This window comes from Rhinoderma darwinii, chromosome 7 (assembly GCF_050947455.1).
Source record: "Rhinoderma darwinii isolate aRhiDar2 chromosome 7, aRhiDar2.hap1, whole genome shotgun sequence".
NCBI classification, from domain to species: domain Eukaryota; kingdom Metazoa; phylum Chordata; class Amphibia; order Anura; family Rhinodermatidae; genus Rhinoderma; species Rhinoderma darwinii.
Genome location: NC_134693.1, coordinates 48,422,077 through 48,440,717, shown reverse-complemented (window position 1 = coordinate 48,440,717; position 18,641 = coordinate 48,422,077). Strand labels below are relative to the sequence as shown.

At 40.7% G+C, this 18,641-nt stretch overlaps 11 non-coding genes across 11 annotated transcripts; all 11 read left to right on the top strand.

Moving 5' to 3' along the window:
* The first annotated feature begins 985 nt into the window (after positions 1-985).
* Positions 986-1,058, top strand: TRNAF-GAA (transfer RNA phenylalanine (anticodon GAA)). Its single transcript has one exon. It is a non-coding gene; the product is annotated as a tRNA-Phe (tRNA).
* A 2,643-nt stretch (positions 1,059-3,701) lies between these two features.
* TRNAF-GAA (transfer RNA phenylalanine (anticodon GAA)) lies at positions 3,702-3,774 on the top strand. Its single transcript has one exon. It is a non-coding gene; the product is annotated as a tRNA-Phe (tRNA).
* A 2,234-nt stretch (positions 3,775-6,008) lies between these two features.
* On the top strand, positions 6,009-6,081 carry TRNAF-GAA (transfer RNA phenylalanine (anticodon GAA)). Its single transcript has one exon. It is a non-coding gene; the product is annotated as a tRNA-Phe (tRNA).
* Positions 6,082-9,934: 3,853 nt separating this feature from the next.
* Positions 9,935-10,007, top strand: TRNAF-GAA (transfer RNA phenylalanine (anticodon GAA)). Its single transcript has one exon. It is a non-coding gene; the product is annotated as a tRNA-Phe (tRNA).
* Positions 10,008-12,241: 2,234 nt separating this feature from the next.
* TRNAF-GAA (transfer RNA phenylalanine (anticodon GAA)) lies at positions 12,242-12,314 on the top strand. Its single transcript has one exon. It is a non-coding gene; the product is annotated as a tRNA-Phe (tRNA).
* A 615-nt stretch (positions 12,315-12,929) lies between these two features.
* TRNAF-GAA (transfer RNA phenylalanine (anticodon GAA)) lies at positions 12,930-13,002 on the top strand. The gene has a single exon. It is a non-coding gene; the product is annotated as a tRNA-Phe (tRNA).
* Positions 13,003-15,787: 2,785 nt separating this feature from the next.
* Positions 15,788-15,860, top strand: TRNAF-GAA (transfer RNA phenylalanine (anticodon GAA)). The gene has a single exon. It is a non-coding gene; the product is annotated as a tRNA-Phe (tRNA).
* Positions 15,861-16,475: 615 nt separating this feature from the next.
* TRNAF-GAA (transfer RNA phenylalanine (anticodon GAA)) lies at positions 16,476-16,548 on the top strand. The gene has a single exon. It is a non-coding gene; the product is annotated as a tRNA-Phe (tRNA).
* Positions 16,549-16,896: 348 nt separating this feature from the next.
* TRNAF-GAA (transfer RNA phenylalanine (anticodon GAA)) lies at positions 16,897-16,969 on the top strand. The gene has a single exon. It is a non-coding gene; the product is annotated as a tRNA-Phe (tRNA).
* A 757-nt stretch (positions 16,970-17,726) lies between these two features.
* Positions 17,727-17,799, top strand: TRNAF-GAA (transfer RNA phenylalanine (anticodon GAA)). Its single transcript has one exon. It is a non-coding gene; the product is annotated as a tRNA-Phe (tRNA).
* A 616-nt stretch (positions 17,800-18,415) lies between these two features.
* On the top strand, positions 18,416-18,488 carry TRNAF-GAA (transfer RNA phenylalanine (anticodon GAA)). The gene has a single exon. It is a non-coding gene; the product is annotated as a tRNA-Phe (tRNA).
* Positions 18,489-18,641: the final 153 nt, after the last annotated feature.

Sequence of the window (18,641 nt, the reverse complement as noted above, 5' to 3'; positions counted from 1 at the left end):
AAATCTAAATTCTTTGGGATTTTGGGGTGTCTCAAAGCTTCCCTTCTCCGCGGATGTTTAGTCACTGGATTCCCCAGGGCTGAATGTCGGGTTCCGCTGAGCACATTTCCTCTCCTTGCTTGCTGTAAGTTTTAATGGTCAAAGTACTATTTTAACCTACAATTTCTGATTGTAACAAAAGCTCCCTTTTTATTAAAGTGTTACGATTTTACATTATGTTGCGGCAACTCTTTATCCATCCAAAAGTGAGAAAGGACAGCCTGTAAAGATCCGGAGTCGCAAAAAATATCAAGATCTTAAAGTGCGTAAGCCGAAATAGCTCAGTTGGGAGAGCGTTAGACTGAAGATCTAAAGGTCCCGGGTTTCGGCAGTTACTATTTTACTTATAACTAAGAATCGTGTCCCAGAAAAATCTAAATTCTTTGGGATTTTGGGGTGTCTCAAAGCTTCCCTTCTCCCCGGATGTTTAGTCACTAGATTCCCCAGGGCTGAATGTCGGGTTCCGCTGAGCACATTTCCTCTCCTTGCTTGCTGTAAGTTTTAATGGTCAAAGTACTATTTTAATCTACAATTTCTGATTGTAACAAAAGCTCCCTTTTTATTAAAGTGTTACGATTTTACATTATGTTGCGACAACTCTTTATCCATCCAAAAGTGAGAAAGGACAGCCTATAAATATCCGGAGTCGCAAAAAATTTTGGGGTGTCTCAAAGCTTCCCTTCTCCCCGGATGTTTAGTCTCTGGATTCCCCAGGGCTGAATGTCGGGTTCCGCTGAGCACATTTCCTCTCCTTGCTTGCTGTAAGTTTTAATGGTCAAAGTACTATTTTAATCTACAATTTCTGATTGTAACAAAAGCTCCCTTTTTATTAAAGTGTTACGATTTTACATTATGTTGCGACAACTCTTTATCCATCCAAAAGTGAGAAAGGACAGCCTGTAAAGATCCGGAGTCGCAGAAAATATCAAGATCTTAAAGTGCATAAGCCGAAATAGCTCAGTTGGGAGAGCGTTAGACTGAAGATCTAAAGGTCCCTGGTTCGATCCCGGGTTTCGGCAGGTACTACTTTTCTAATAACTAAGAATCGTGTCCCAGAAAAATCTAAATTCTTTGAAATTTTGGGGTGTATCAAAGCTTCCCTTCTCCCCGGATGTTTAGTCACTGGATTCCCCAGGGCTGAATGTCGGGTTCCGCTGAGCACATTTCCACTCCTTGCTTGCTGTAAGTTTTAATGGTCAAAGTACTATTTTAACCTACAATTTCTGATTGTAACAAAAGCTCCCTTTTTATTAAAGTGTTACGATTTGACATTATGTTGCGGCAACTCTTTATCCATCCAAAAGTGAGAAAGGACAGCCTGTAAAGATCCGGAGTCGCAAAAAATATCAAGATCTTAAAGTGCGTAAGCCGAAATAGCTCAGTTGGGAGAGCGTTAGACTGAAGATCTAAAGGTCCCGGGTTTCGGCAGTTACTATTTTACTTATAACTAAGAATCGTGTCCCAGAAAAATCTAAATTCTTTGGGATTTTGGGGTGTCTCAAAGCTTCCCTTCTCCGCGGATGTTTAGTCACTGGATTCCCCAGGGCTGAATGTCGGGTTCCGCTGAGCACATTTCCTCTCCTTGCTTGCTGTAAGTTTTAATGGTCAAAGTACTATTTTAACCTACAATTTCTGATTGTAACAAAAGCTCCCTTTTTATTAAAGTGTTACGATTTTACATTATGTTGCGGCAACTCTTTATCCATCCAAAAGTGAGAAAGGACAGCCTGTAAAGATCCGGAGTCGCAAAAAATATCAAGATCTTAAAGTGCGTAAGCCGAAATAGCTCAGTTGGGAGAGCGTTAGACTGAAGATCTAAAGGTCCCGGGTTTCGGCAGTTACTATTTTACTTATAACTAAGAATCGTGTCCCAGAAAAATCTAAATTCTTTGGGATTTTGGGGTGTCTCAAAGCTTCCCTTCTCCCCGGATGTTTAGTCACTGGATTCCCCAGGGCTGAATGTCGGGTTCCGCTGAGCACATTTCCTCTCCTTGCTTGCTGTAAGTTTTAATGGTCAAAGTACTATTTTAATCTACAATTTCTGATTGTAACAAAAGCTCCCTTTTTATTAAAGTGTTACGATTTTACATTATGTTGCGACAACTCTTTATCCATCCAAAAGTGAGAAAGGACAGCCTGTAAATATCCGGAGTCGCAAAAAATTTTGGGGTGTCTCAAAGCTTCCCTTCTCCCCGGATGTTTAGTCTCTGGATTCCCCAGGGCTGAATGTCGGGTTCCGCTGAGCACATTTCCTCTCCTTGCTTGCTGTAAGTTTTAATGGTCAAAGTACTATTTTAACCTACAATTTCTGATTGTAACAAAAGCTCCCTTTTTATTAAAGTGTTACGATTTTACATTATGTTGCGGCAACTCTTTATCCATCCAAAAGTGAGAAAGGACAGCCTGTAAAGATCCGGAGTCGCAAAAAATATCAAGATCTTAAAGTGCGTAAGCCGAAATAGCTCAGTTGGGAGAGCGTTAGACTGAAGATCTAAAGGTCCCGGGTTTCGGCAGTTACTATTTTACTTATAACTAAGAATCGTGTCCCAGAAAAATCTAAATTCTTTGGGATTTTGGGGTGTCTCAAAGCTTCCCTTCTCCCCGGATGTTTAGTCACTAGATTCCCCAGGGCTGAATGTCGGGTTCCGCTGAGCACATTTCCTCTCCTTGCTTGCTGTAAGTTTTAATGGTCAAAGTACTATTTTAATCTACAATTTCTGATTGTAACAAAAGCTCCCTTTTTATTAAAGTGTTACGATTTTACATTATGTTGCGGCAACTCTTTATCCATCCAAAAGTGAGAAAGGACAGCCTGTAAATATCCGGAGTCGCAAAAAATTTTGGGGTGTCTCAAAGCTTCCCTTCTCCCCGGATGTTTAGTCTCTGGATTCCCCAGGGCTGAATGTCGGGTTCCGCTGAGCACATTTCCTCTCCTTGCTTGCTGTAAGTTTTAATGGTCAAAGTACTATTTTAATCTACAATTTCTGATTGTAACAAAAGCTCCCTTTTTATTAAAGTGTTACGATTTTACATTATGTTGCGACAACTCTTTATCCATCCAAAAGTGAGAAAGGACAGCCTATAAATATCCGGAGTCGCAAAAAATTTTGGGGTGTCTCAAAGCTTCCCTTCTCCCCGGATGTTTAGTCTCTGGATTCCCCAGGGCTGAATGTCGGGTTCCGCTGAGCACATTTCCTCTCCTTGCTTGCTGTAAGTTTTAATGGTCAAAGTACTATTTTAATCTACAATTTCTGATTGTAACAAAAGCTCCCTTTTTATTAAAGTGTTACGATTTTACATTATGTTGCGGCAACTCTTTATCCATCCAAAAGTGAGAAAGGACAGCCTGTAAATATCCGGAGTCGCAAAAAATTTTGGGGTGTCTCAAAGCTTCCCCTCTCCCCGGATGTTTAGTCTCTGGATTCCCCAGGGCTGAATGTCGGGTTCCGCTGAGCACATTTCCTCTCCTTGCTTGCTGTAAGTTTTAATGGTCAAAGTACTATTTTAATCTACAATTTCTGATTGTAACAAAAGCTCCCTTTTTATTAAAGTGTTAAGATTTTACATTATGTTGCGACAACTCTTTATCCATCCAAAAGTGAGAAAGGACAGCCTGTAAAGATCCGGAGTCGCAGAAAATATCAAGATCTTAAAGTGCATAAGCCGAAATAGCTCAGTTGGGAGAGCGTTAGACTGAAGATCTAAAGGTCCCTGGTTCGATCCCGGGTTTCGGCAGGTACTACTTTTCTAATAACTAAGAATCGTGTCCCAGAAAAATCTAAATTCTTTGAAATTTTGGGGTGTATCAAAGCTTCCCTTCTCCCCGGATGTTTAGTCACTGGATTCCCCAGGGCTGAATGTCGGGTTCCGCTGAGCACATTTCCTCTCCTTGCTTGCTGTAAGTTTTAATGGTCAAAGTACTATTTTAACCTACAATTTCTGATTGTAACAAAAGCTCCCTTTTTATTAAAGTGTTACGATTTTACATTATGTTGCGGCAACTCTTTATCCATCCAAAAGTGAGAAAGGACAGCCTGTAAAGATCCGGAGTCGCAAAAAATATCAAGATCTTAAAGTGCGTAAGCCGAAATAGCTCAGTTGGGAGAGCGTTAGACTGAAGATCTAAAGGTCCCGGGTTTCGGCAGTTACTATTTTACTTATAACTAAGAATCGTGTCCCAGAAAAATCTAAATTCTTTGGGATTTTGGGGTGTCTCAAAGCTTCCCTTCTCCCCGGATGTTTAGTCACTGGATTCCCCAGGGCTGAATGTCGGGTTCCGCTGAGCACATTTCCTCTCCTTGCTTGCTGTAAGTTTTAATGGTCAAAGTACTATTTTAATCTACAATTTCTGATTGTAACAAAAGCTCCCTTTTTATTAAAGTGTTACGATTTTACATTATGTTGCGACAACTCTTTATCCATCCAAAAGTGAGAAAGGACAGCCTGTAAATATCCGGAGTCGCAAAAAATTTTGGGGTGTCTCAAAGCTTCCCTTCTCCCCGGATGTTTAGTCTCTGGATTCCCCAGGGCTGAATGTCGGGTTCCGCTGAGCACATTTCCTCTCCTTGCTTGCTGTAAGTTTTAATGGTCAAAGTACTATTTTAACCTACAATTTCTGATTGTAACAAAAGCTCCCTTTTTATTAAAGTGTTACGATTTTACATTATGTTGCGGCAACTCTTTATCCATCCAAAAGTGAGAAAGGACAGCCTGTAAAGATCCGGAGTCGCAAAAAATATCAAGATCTTAAAGTGCGTAAGCCGAAATAGCTCAGTTGGGAGAGCGTTAGACTGAAGATCTAAAGGTCCCGGGTTTCGGCAGTTACTATTTTACTTATAACTAAGAATCGTGTCCCAGAAAAATCTAAATTCTTTGGGATTTTGGGGTGTCTCAAAGCTTCCCTTCTCCCCGGATGTTTAGTCACTAGATTCCCCAGGGCTGAATGTCGGGTTCCGCTGAGCACATTTCCTCTCCTTGCTTGCTGTAAGTTTTAATGGTCAAAGTACTATTTTAATCTACAATTTCTGATTGTAACAAAAGCTCCCTTTTTATTAAAGTGTTACGATTTTACATTATGTTGCGGCAACTCTTTATCCATCCAAAAGTGAGAAAGGACAGCCTGTAAATATCCGGAGTCGCAAAAAATTTTGGGGTGTCTCAAAGCTTCCCTTCTCCCCGGATGTTTAGTCTCTGGATTCCCCAGGGCTGAATGTCGGGTTCCGCTGAGCACATTTCCTCTCCTTGCTTGCTGTAAGTTTTAATGGTCAAAGTACTATTTTAATCTACAATTTCTGATTGTAACAAAAGCTCCCTTTTTATTAAAGTGTTACGATTTTACATTATGTTGCGACAACTCTTTATCCATCCAAAAGTGAGAAAGGACAGCCTATAAATATCCGGAGTCGCAAAAAATTTTGGGGTGTCTCAAAGCTTCCCTTCTCCCCGGATGTTTAGTCTCTGGATTCCCCAGGGCTGAATGTCGGGTTCCGCTGAGCACATTTCCTCTCCTTGCTTGCTGTAAGTTTTAATGGTCAAAGTACTATTTTAATCTACAATTTCTGATTGTAACAAAAGCTCCCTTTTTATTAAAGTGTTACGATTTTACATTATGTTGCGGCAACTCTTTATCCATCCAAAAGTGAGAAAGGACAGCCTGTAAATATCCGGAGTCGCAAAAAATTTTGGGGTGTCTCAAAGCTTCCCCTCTCCCCGGATGTTTAGTCTCTGGATTCCCCAGGGCTGAATGTCGGGTTCCGCTGAGCACATTTCCTCTCCTTGCTTGCTGTAAGTTTTAATGGTCAAAGTACTATTTTAATCTACAATTTCTGATTGTAACAAAAGCTCCCTTTTTATTAAAGTGTTAAGATTTTACATTATGTTGCGACAACTCTTTATCCATCCAAAAGTGAGAAAGGACAGCCTGTAAAGATCCGGAGTCGCAGAAAATATCAAGATCTTAAAGTGCATAAGCCGAAATAGCTCAGTTGGGAGAGCGTTAGACTGAAGATCTAAAGGTCCCTGGTTCGATCCCGGGTTTCGGCAGGTACTACTTTTCTAATAACTAAGAATCGTGTCCCAGAAAAATCTAAATTCTTTGAAATTTTGGGGTGTATCAAAGCTTCCCTTCTCCCCGGATGTTTAGTCACTGGATTCCCCAGGGCTGAATGTCGGGTTCCGCTGAGCACATTTCCACTCCTTGCTTGCTGTAAGTTTTAATGGTCAAAGTACTATTTTAACCTACAATTTCTGATTGTAACAAAAGCTCCCTTTTTATTAAAGTGTTACGATTTGACATTATGTTGCGGCAACTCTTTATCCATCCAAAAGTGAGAAAGGACAGCCTGTAAAGATCCGGAGTCGCAAAAAATATCAAGATCTTAAAGTGCGTAAGCCGAAATAGCTCAGTTGGGAGAGCGTTAGACTGAAGATCTAAAGGTCCCGGGTTTCGGCAGTTACTATTTTACTTATAACTAAGAATCGTGTCCCAGAAAAATCTAAATTCTTTGGGATTTTGGGGTGTCTCAAAGCTTCCCTTCTCCGCGGATGTTTAGTCACTGGATTCCCCAGGGCTGAATGTCGGGTTCCGCTGAGCACATTTCCTCTCCTTGCTTGCTGTAAGTTTTAATGGTCAAAGTACTATTTTAACCTACAATTTCTGATTGTAACAAAAGCTCCCTTTTTATTAAAGTGTTACGATTTTACATTATGTTGCGGCAACTCTTTATCCATCCAAAAGTGAGAAAGGACAGCCTGTAAAGATCCGGAGTCGCAAAAAATATCAAGATCTTAAAGTGCGTAAGCCGAAATAGCTCAGTTGGGAGAGCGTTAGACTGAAGATCTAAAGGTCCCGGGTTTCGGCAGTTACTATTTTACTTATAACTAAGAATCGTGTCCCAGAAAAATCTAAATTCTTTGGGATTTTGGGGTGTCTCAAAGCTTCCCTTCTCCCCGGATGTTTAGTCACTGGATTCCCCAGGGCTGAATGTCGGGTTCCGCTGAGCACATTTCCTCTCCTTGCTTGCTGTAAGTTTTAATGGTCAAAGTACTATTTTAATCTACAATTTCTGATTGTAACAAAAGCTCCCTTTTTATTAAAGTGTTACGATTTTACATTATGTTGCGACAACTCTTTATCCATCCAAAAGTGAGAAAGGACAGCCTGTAAATATCCGGAGTCGCAAAAAATTTTGGGGTGTCTCAAAGCTTCCCTTCTCCCCGGATGTTTAGTCTCTGGATTCCCCAGGGCTGAATGTCGGGTTCCGCTGAGCACATTTCCTCTCCTTGCTTGCTGTAAGTTTTAATGGTCAAAGTACTATTTTAACCTACAATTTCTGATTGTAACAAAAGCTCCCTTTTTATTAAAGTGTTACGATTTTACATTATGTTGCGGCAACTCTTTATCCATCCAAAAGTGAGAAAGGACAGCCTGTAAAGATCCGGAGTCGCAAAAAATATCAAGATCTTAAAGTGCGTAAGCCGAAATAGCTCAGTTGGGAGAGCGTTAGACTGAAGATCTAAAGGTCCCGGGTTTCGGCAGTTACTATTTTACTTATAACTAAGAATCGTGTCCCAGAAAAATCTAAATTCTTTGGGATTTTGGGGTGTCTCAAAGCTTCCCTTCTCCCCGGATGTTTAGTCACTAGATTCCCCAGGGCTGAATGTCGGGTTCCGCTGAGCACATTTCCTCTCCTTGCTTGCTGTAAGTTTTAATGGTCAAAGTACTATTTTAATCTACAATTTCTGATTGTAACAAAAGCTCCCTTTTTATTAAAGTGTTACGATTTTACATTATGTTGCGGCAACTCTTTATCCATCCAAAAGTGAGAAAGGACAGCCTGTAAATATCCGGAGTCGCAAAAAATTTTGGGGTGTCTCAAAGCTTCCCTTCTCCCCGGATGTTTAGTCTCTGGATTCCCCAGGGCTGAATGTCGGGTTCCGCTGAGCACATTTCCTCTCCTTGCTTGCTGTAAGTTTTAATGGTCAAAGTACTATTTTAATCTACAATTTCTGATTGTAACAAAAGCTCCCTTTTTATTAAAGTGTTACGATTTTACATTATGTTGCGACAACTCTTTATCCATCCAAAAGTGAGAAAGGACAGCCTATAAATATCCGGAGTCGCAAAAAATTTTGGGGTGTCTCAAAGCTTCCCTTCTCCCCGGATGTTTAGTCTCTGGATTCCCCAGGGCTGAATGTCGGGTTCCGCTGAGCACATTTCCTCTCCTTGCTTGCTGTAAGTTTTAATGGTCAAAGTACTATTTTAATCTACAATTTCTGATTGTAACAAAAGCTCCCTTTTTATTAAAGTGTTACGATTTTACATTATGTTGCGGCAACTCTTTATCCATCCAAAAGTGAGAAAGGACAGCCTGTAAATATCCGGAGTCGCAAAAAATTTTGGGGTGTCTCAAAGCTTCCCCTCTCCCCGGATGTTTAGTCTCTGGATTCCCCAGGGCTGAATGTCGGGTTCCGCTGAGCACATTTCCTCTCCTTGCTTGCTGTAAGTTTTAATGGTCAAAGTACTATTTTAATCTACAATTTCTGATTGTAACAAAAGCTCCCTTTTTATTAAAGTGTTACAATTTTACATTATGTTGCGACAACTCTTTATCCATCCAAAAGTGAGAAAGGACAGCCTGTAAAGATCCGGAGTCGCAAAAAATATCAAGATCTTAAAGTGCGTAAGCCGAAATAGCTCAGTTGGGAGAGCGTTAGACTGAAGATCTAAAGGTCCCGGGTTTCGGCAGTTACTATTTTACTTATAACTAAGAATCGTGTCCCAGAAAAATCTAAATTCTTTGGGATTTTGGGGTGTCTCAAAGCTTCCCTTCTCCCCGGATGTTTAGTCACTGGATTCCCCAGGGCTGAATGTCGGGTTCCGCTGAGCACATTTCCTCTCCTTGCTTGCTGTAAGTTTTAATGGTCAAAGTACTATTTTAATCTACAATTTCTGATTGTAACAAAAGCTCCCTTTTTATTAAAGTGTTACGATTTTACATTATGTTGCGGCAACTCTTTATCCATCCAAAAGTGAGAAAGGACAGCCTGTAAATATCCGGAGTCGCAAAAAATTTTGGGGTGTCTCAAAGCTTCCCTTCTCCCCGGATGTTTAGTCTCTGGATTCCCCAGGGCTGAATGTCGGGTTCCGCTGAGCACATTTCCTCTCCTTGCTTGCTGTAAGTTTTAATGGTCAAAGTACTATTTTAATCTACAATTTCTGATTGTAACAAAAGCTCCCTTTTTATTAAAGTGTTACGATTTTACATTATGTTGCGACAACTCTTTATCCATCCAAAAGAGAGAAAGGACAGCCTATAAATATCCGGAGTCGCAAAAAATTTTGGGGTGTCTCAAAGCTTCCCTTCTCCCCGGATGTTTAGTCTCTGGATTCCCCAGGGCTGAATGTCGGGTTCCGCTGAGCACATTTCCTCTCCTTGCTTGCTGTAAGTTTTAATGGTCAAAGTACTATTTTAATCTACAATTTCTGATTGTAACAAAAGCTCCCTTTTTATTAAAGTGTTACGATTTTACATTATGTTGCGGCAACTCTTTATCCATCCAAAAGTGAGAAAGGACAGCCTGTAAATATCCGGAGTCGCAAAAAATTTTGGGGTGTCTCAAAGCTTCCCTTCTCCCCGGATGTTTAGTCTCTGGATTCCCCAGGGCTGAATGTCGGGTTCCGCTGAGCACATTTCCTCTCCTTGCTTGCTGTAAGTTTTAATGGTCAAAGTACTATTTTAATCTACAATTTCTGATTGTAACAAAAGCTCCCTTTTTATTAAAGTGTTACGATTTTACATTATGTTGCGACAACTCTTTATCCATCCAAAAGTGAGAAAGGACAGCCTGTAAAGATCCGGAGTCGCAAAAAATATCAAGATCTTAAAGTGCATAAGCCGAAATATCTCAGTTGGGAGAGCGTTAGACTGAAGATCTAAAGGTCCCTGGTTCGATCCCGGGTTTCGGCAGGTACTACTTTTCTTATAACTATGAATCGTGTCACAGAATAATCTAAATTCTTTGGGATTTTGGGGTGTCTCAAAGCTTCCCTTCTCCCCGGATGTTTAGTCTCTGGATTCCCCAGGGCTGAATGTCGGGTTCCGCTGAGCACATTTCCTCTCCTTGCTTGCTGTAAGTTTTAATGGTCAAAGTACTATTTTAATCTACAATTTCTGATTGTAACAAAAGCTCCCTTTTTATTAAAGTGTTACGATTTTACATTATGTTGCGACAACTCTTTATCCATCCAAAAGTGAGAAAGGACAGCCTGTAAAGATCCGGAGTCGCAAAAAATATCAAGATCTTAAAGTGCGTAAGCCGAAATAGCTCAGTTGGGAGAGCGTTAGACTGAAGATCTAAAGGTCCCGGGTTTCGGCAGTTACTATTTTACTTATAACTAAGAATCGTGTCCCAGAAAAATCTAAATTCTTTGGGATTTTGGGGTGTCTCAAAGCTTCCCTTCTCCGCGGATGTTTAGTCACTGGATTCCCCAGGGCTGAATGTCGGGTTCCGCTGAGCACATTTCCTCTCCTTGCTTGCTGTAAGTTTTAATGGTCAAAGTACTATTTTAACCTACAATTTCTGATTGTAACAAAAGCTCCCTTTTTATTAAAGTGTTACGATTTTACATTATGTTGCGGCAACTCTTTATCCATCCAAAAGTGAGAAAGGACAGCCTGTAAAGATCCGGAGTCGCAAAAAATATCAAGATCTTAAAGTGCGTAAGCCGAAATAGCTCAGTTGGGAGAGCGTTAGACTGAAGATCTAAAGGTCCCGGGTTTCGGCAGTTACTATTTTACTTATAACTAAGAATCGTGTCCCAGAAAAATCTAAATTCTTTGGGATTTTGGGGTGTCTCAAAGCTTCCCTTCTCCCCGGATGTTTAGTCACTGGATTCCCCAGGGCTGAATGTCGGGTTCCGCTGAGCACATTTCCTCTCCTTGCTTGCTGTAAGTTTTAATGGTCAAAGTACTATTTTAATCTACAATTTCTGATTGTAACAAAAGCTCCCTTTTTATTAAAGTGTTACGATTTTACATTATGTTGCGGCAACTCTTTATCCATCCAAAAGTGAGAAAGGACAGCCTGTAAATATCCAGAGTCGCAAAAAATTTTGGGGTGTCTCAAAGCTTCCCTTCTCCCCGGATGTTTAGTCTCTGGATTCCCCAGGGCTGAATGTCGGGTTCCGCTGAGCACATTTCCTCTCCTTGCTTGCTGTAAGTTTTAATGGTCAAAGTACTATTTTAATCTACAATTTCTGATTGTAACAAAAGCTCCCTTTTTATTAAAGTGTTACGATTTTACATTATGTTGCGGCAACTCTTTATCCATCCAAAAGTGAGAAAGGACAGCCTGTAAATATCCGGAGTCGCAAAAAATTTTGGGGTGTCTCAAAGCTTCCCTTCTCCCCGGATGTTTAGTCTCTGGATTCCCCAGGGCTGAATGTCGGGTTCCGCTGAGCACATTTCCTCTCCTTGCTTGCTGTAAGTTTTAATGGTCAAAGTACTATTTTAATCTACAATTTCTGATTGTAACAAAAGCTCCCTTTTTATTAAAGTGTTACGATTTTACATTATGTTGCGACAACTCTTTATCCATCCAAAAGTGAGAAAGGACAGCCTGTAAATATCCGGAGTCGCAAAAAATTTTGGGGTGTCTCAAAGCTTCCCTTCTCCCCGGATGTTTAGTCTCTGGATTCCCCAGGGCTGAATGTCGGGTTCCGCTGAGCACATTTCCTCTCCTTGCTTGCTGTAAGTTTTAATGGTCAAAGTACTATTTTAATCTACAATTTCTGATTGTAACAAAAGCTCCCTTTTTATTAAAGTGTTACGATTTTACATTATGTTGCGGCAACTCTTTATCCATCCAAAAGTGAGAAAGGACAGCCTGTAAATATCCGGAGTCGCAAAAAATTTTGGGGTGTCTCAAAGCTTCCCTTCTCCCCGGATGTTTAGTCTCTGGATTCCCCAGGGCTGAATGTCGGGTTCCGCTGAGCAGATTTCCTCTCCTTGCTTGCTGTAAGTTTTAATGGTCAAAGTACTATTTTAATCTACAATTTCTGATTGTAACAAAAGCTCCCTTTTTATTAAAGTGTTACGATTTTACATTATGTTGCGACAACTCTTTATCCATCCAAAAGTGAGAAAGGACAGCCTGTAAAGATCCGGAGTCGCAAAAAATATCAAGATCTTAAAGTGCATAAGCCGAAATAGCTCAGTTGGGAGAGCGTTAGACTGAAGATCTAAAGGTCCCTGGTTCGATCCCGGGTTTCGGCAGGTACTACTTTTCTTATAACTATGAATCGTGTCACAGAATAATCTAAATTCTTTGGGATTTTGGGGTGTCTCAAAGCTTCCCTTCTCCCCGGATGTTTAGTCTCTGGATTCCCCAGGGCTGAATGTCGGGTTCCGCTGAGCACATTTCCTCTCCTTGCTTGCTGTAAGTTTTAATGGTCAAAGTACTATTTTAATCTACAATTTCTGATTGTAACAAAAGCTCCCTTTTTATTAAAGTGTTACGATTTTACATTATGTTGCGGCAACTCTTTATCCATCCAAAAGTGAGAAAGGACAGCCTGTAAATATCCGGAGTCGCAAAAAATTTTGGGGTGTCTCAAAGCTTCCCTTCTCCCCGGATGTTTAGTCACTGGATTCCCCAGGGCTGAATGTCGGGTTCCGCTGAGCACATTTCCTCTCCTTGCTTGCTGTAAGTTTTAATGGTCAAAGTACTATTTTAATCTACAATTTCTGATTGTAACAAAAGCTCCCTTTTTATTAAAGTGTTACGATTTTACATTATGTTGCGACAACTCTTTATCCATCCAAAAGTGAGAAAGGACAGCCTGTAAAGATCCGGAGTCGCAGAAAATATCAAGATCTTAAAGTGCATAAGCCGAAATAGCTCAGTTGGGAGAGCGTTAGACTGAAGATCTAAAGGTCCCTGGTTTGATCCCGGGTTTCGGCAGGTACTACTTTTCTAATAACTAAGAATCGTGTCCCAGAAAAATCTAAATTCTTTGAAATTTTGGGGTGTATCAAAGCTTCCCTTCTCCCCGGATGTTTAGTCACTGGATTCCCCAGGGCTGAATGTCGGGTTCCGCTGAGCACATTTCCTCTCCTTGCTTGCTGTAAGTTTTAATGGTCAAAGTACTATTTTAACCTACAATTTCTGATTGTAACAAAAGCTCCCTTTTTATTAAAGTGTTACGATTTGACATTATGTTGCGGCAACTCTTTATCCATCCAAAAGTGAGAAAGGACAGCCTGTAAAGATCCGGAGTCGCAAAAAATATCAAGATCTTAAAGTGCGTAAGCCGAAATAGCTCAGTTGGGAGAGCGTTAGACTGAAGATCTAAAGGTCCCGGGTTTCGGCAGTTACTATTTTACTTATAACTAAGAATCGTGTCCCAGAAAAATCTAAATTCTTTGGGATTTTGGGGTGTCTCAAAGCTTCCCTTCTCCGCGGATGTTTAGTCACTGGATTCCCCAGGGCTGAATGTCGGGTTCCGCTGAGCACATTTCCTCTCCTTGCTTGCTGTAAGTTTTAATGGTCAAAGTACTATTTTAACCTACAATTTCTGATTGTAACAAAAGCTCCCTTTTTATTAAAGTGTTACGATTTTACATTATGTTGCGGCAACTCTTTATCCATCCAAAAGTGAGAAAGGACAGCCTGTAAAGATCCGGAGTCGCAAAAAATATCAAGATCTTAAAGTGCGTAAGCCGAAATAGCTCAGTTGGGAGAGCGTTAGACTGAAGATCTAAAGGTCCCGGGTTTCGGCAGTTACTATTTTACTTATAACTAAGAATCGTGTCCCAGAAAAATCTAAATTCTTTGGGATTTTGGGGTGTCTCAAAGCTTCCCTTCTCCGCGGATGTTTAGTCACTGGATTCCCCAGGGCTGAAAGTCGGGTTCCGCTGAGCACATTTCCTCTCCTTGCTTGCTGTAAGTTTTAATGGTCAAAGTACTATTTTAACCTACAATTTCTGATTGTAACAAAAGCTCCCTTTTTATTAAAGTGTTACGATTTTACATTATGTTGCGGCAACTCTTTATCCATCCAAAAGTGAGAAAGGACAGCCTGTAAAGATCCGGAGTCGCAAAAAATATCAAGATCTTAAAGTGCGTAAGCCGAAATAGCTCAGTTGGGAGAGCGTTAGACTGAAGATCTAAAGGTCCCGGGTTTCGGCAGTTACTATTTTACTTATAACTAAGAATCGTGTCCCAGAAAAATCTAAATTCTTTGGGATTTTGGGGTGTCTCAAAGCTTCCCTTCTCCGCGGATGTTTAGTCACTGGATTCCCCAGGGCTGAATGTCGGGTTCCGCTGAGCACATTTCCTCTCCTTGCTTGCTGTAAGTTTTAATGGTCAAAGTACTATTTTAACCTACAATTTCTGATTGTAACAAAAGCTCCCTTTTTATTAAAGTGTTACGATTTTACATTATGTTGCGGCAACTCTTTATCCATCCAAAAGTGAGAAAGGACAGCCTGTAAAGATCCGGAGTCGCAAAAAATATCAAGATCTTAAAGTGCGTAAGCCGAAATAGCTCAGTTGGGAGAGCGTTAGACTGAAGATCTAAAGGTCCCGGGTTTCGGCAGTTACTATTTTACTTATAACTAAGAATCGTGTCCCAGAAAAATCTAAATTCTTTGGGATTTTGGGGTGTCTCAAAGCTTCCCTTCTCCCCGGATGTTTAGTCACTGGATTCCCCAGGGCTGAATGTCGGGTTCCGCTGAGCACATTTCCTCTCCTTGCTTGCTGTAAGTTTTAATGGTCAAAGTACTATTTTAATCTACAATTTCTGATTGTAACAAAAGCTCCCTTTTTATTAAAGTGTTACGATTTTACATTATGTTGCGGCAACTCTTTATCCATCCAAAAGTGAGAAAGGACAGCCTGTAAATATCCGGAGTCGCAAAAAATTTTGGGGTGTCTCAAAGCTTCCCTTCTCCCCGGATGTTTAGTCTCTGGATTCCCCAGGGCTGAATGTCGGGTTCCGCTGAGCACATTTCCTCTCCTTGCTTGCTGTAAGTTTTAATGGTCAAAGTACTATTTTAATCTACAATTTCTGATTGTAACAAAAGCTCCCTTTTTATTAAAGTGTTACGATTTTACATTATGTTGCGACAACTCTTTATCCATCCAAAAGTGAGAAAGGACAGCCTATAAATATCCGGAGTCGCAAAAAATTTTGGGGTGTCTCAAAGCTTCCCTTCTCCCCGGATGTTTAGTCTCTGGATTCCCCAGGGCTGAATGTCGGGTTCCGCTGAGCACATTTCCTCTCCTTGCTTGCTGTAAGTTTTAATGGTCAAAGTACTATTTTAATCTACAATTTCTGATTGTAACAAAAGCTCCCTTTTTATTAAAGTGTTACGATTTTACATTATGTTGCGGCAACTCTTTATCCATCCAAAAGTGAGAAAGGACAGCCTGTAAATATCCGGAGTCGCAAAAAATTTTGGGGTGTCTCAAAGCTTCCCTTCTCCCCGGATGTTTAGTCTCTGGATTCCCCAGGGCTGAATGTCGGGTTCCGCTGAGCACATTTCCTCTCCTTGCTTGCTGTAAGTTTTAATGGTCAAAGTACTATTTTAATCTACAATTTCTGATTGTAACAAAAGCTCCCTTTTTATTAAAGTGTTACGATTTTACATTATGTTGCGACAACTCTTTATCCATCCAAAAGTGAGAAAGGACAGCCTGTAAAGATCCGGAGTCGCAAAAAATATCAAGATCTTAAAGTGCATAAGCCGAAACATCTCAGTTGGGAGAGCGTTAGACTGAAGATCTAAAGGTCCCTGGTTCGATCCCGGGTTTCGGCAGGTACTACTTTTCTTATAACTATGAATCGTGTCACAGAATAATCTAAATTCTTTGGGATTTTGGGGTGTCTCAAAGCTTCCCTTCTCCCCGGATGTTTAGTCTCTGGATTCCCCAGGGCTGAATGTTGGGTTCCGCTGAGCACATTTCCTCTCCTTGCTTGCTGTAAGTTTTAATGGTCAAAGTACTATTTTAATCTACAATTTCTGATTGTAACAAAAGCTCCCTTTTTATTAAAGTGTTACGATTTTACATTATGTTGCGGCAACTCTTTATCCATCCAAAAGTGAGAAAGGACAGCCTGTAAATATCCGGAGTCGCAAAAAATTTTGGGGTGTCTCAAAGCTTCCCTTCTCCCCGGATGTTTAGTCTCTGGATTCCCCAGGGCTGAATGTCGGGTTCCGCTGAGCAGATTTCCTCTCCTTGCTTGCTGTAAGTTTTAATGGTCAAAGTACTATTTTAATCTACAATTTCTGATTGTAACAAAAGCTCCCTTTTTATTAAAGTGTTACGATTTTACATTATGTTGCGACAACTCTTTATCCATCCAAAAGTGAGAAAGGACAGCCTGTAAAGATCCGGAGTCGCAAAAAATATCAAGATCTTAAAGTGCATAAGCCGAAATAGCTCAGTTGGGAGAGCGTTAGACTGAAGAACTAAAGGTCCCTGGTTCGATCCCGGGTTTCGGCAGGTACTACTTTTCTTATAACTATGAATCGTGTCACAGAATAATCTAAATTCTTTGGGATTTTGGGGTGTCTCAAAGCTTCCCTTCTCCCCGGATGTTTAGTCTCTGGATTCCCCAGGGCTGAATGTCGGGTTCCGCTGAGCACATTTCCTCTCCTTGCTTGCTGTAAGTTTTAATGGTCAAAGTACTATTTTAATCTACAATTTCTGATTGTAACAAAAGCTCCCTTTTTATTAAAGTGTTACGATTTTACATTATGTTGCGACAACTCTTTATCCATCCAAAAGTGAGAAAGGACAGCCTGTAAAGATCCGGAGTCGCAAAAAATATCAAGATCTTAAAGTGCATAAGCCGAAATATCTCAGTTGGGAGAGCGTTAGACTGAAGATCTAAAGGTCCCTGGTTCGATCCCGGGTTTCGGCAGGTACTACTTTTCTTATAACTATGAATCGTGTCACAGAATAATCTAAATTCTTTGGGATTTTGGGGTGTCTCAAAGCTTCCCTTCTCCCCGGATGTTTAGTCTCTGGATTCCCCAGGGCTGAATGTCGGGTTCCGCTGAGCACATTTCCTCTCCTTGCTTGCTGTAAGTTTTAATGGTCAAAGTACTATTTTAATCTACAATTTCTGATTGTAACAAAAGCTCCCTTTTTATTAAAGTGTTACGATTTTACATTATGTTGCGACAACTCTTTATCCATCCAAAAGTGAGAAAGGACAGCCTGTAAAGATCCGGAGTCGCAAAAAATATCAAGATCTTAAAGTGCGTAAGCCGAAATAGCTCAGTTGGGAGAGCGTTAGACTGAAGATCTAAAGGTCCCGGGTTTCGGCAGTTACTATTTTACTTATAACTAAGAATCGTGTCCCAGAAAAATCTAAATTCTTTGGGATTTTGGGGTGTCTCAAAGCTTCCCTTCTCCCCGGATGTTTAGTCTCTGGATTCCCCAGGGCTGAATGTCGGGTTCCGCTGAGCACATTTCCTCTCCTTGCTTGCTGTAAGTTTTAATGGTCAAAGTACTATTTTAATCTACAATTTCTGATTGTAACAAAAGCTCCCTTTTTATTAAAGTGTTACGATTTTACATTATGTTGCGGCAACTCTTTATCCATCCAAAAGTGAGAAAGGACAGCCTGTAAAGATCCGGAGTCGCAAAAAATATCAAGATCTTAAAGTGCATAAGCCGAAATAGCTCAGTTGGGAGAGCGTTAGACTGAAGATCTAAAGGTCCCTGGTTCGATCCCGGGTTTCGGCAGGTACTACTTTTCTAATAACTATGAATTGTGTCCCAGAATAATCTAAATTCTTTGGGATTTTGGGGGTGTCTCAAAGCTTCCCTTCTCCCCGGATGTTTAGTCTCTGGATTCCCCAGGGCTGAATGTCGGGTTCCGCTGAGCACATTTCCTCTCCTTGCTTGCTGTAAGTTTTAATGGTCAAAGTACTATTTTAATCTACTATTTCTGATTGTAACAAAAGCTCCCTTTTTATTAAAGTGTTACGATTTTACATTATGTTGCGGCAACTCTTTATCCATCCAAAAGTGAGAAAGGACAGCCTGTAAAGATCCGGAGTCGCAAAAAATTTTGGGGTGTCTCAAAGCTTCCCTTCTCCCCGGATGTTTAGTCTCTGGATTCCCCAGAGCTGAATGTCGGGTTCCGCTGAGCACATTTCCTCTCCTTGCTTGCTGTAAGTTTTAATGGTCAAAGTACTATTTTAATCTACAATTTCTGATTGTAACAAAAGCTCCCTTTTTATTAAAGTGTTACGATTTTACATTATGTTGCGACAACTCTTTATCCATCCAAAAGTGAGAAAGGACAGCCTGTAAAGATCCGGAGTCGCCAAAAATATCAAGATCTTAAAGTGCATAAGCCGAAATAGCTCAGTTGGGAGAGCGTTAGACTGAAGATCTAAAGGTCCCTGGTTTGATCCCGGGTTTCGGCAGGTACTACTTTTCTTATAACTATGAATCGTGTCCCAGAATAATCTAAATTCTTTGGGATTTTGGGGTGTCTCAAAGCTTCCCTTCTCCCCGGATGTTTAGTCTCTGGATTCCCCAGGGCTGAATGTCGGGTTCCTCTGAGCACATTTCCTCTC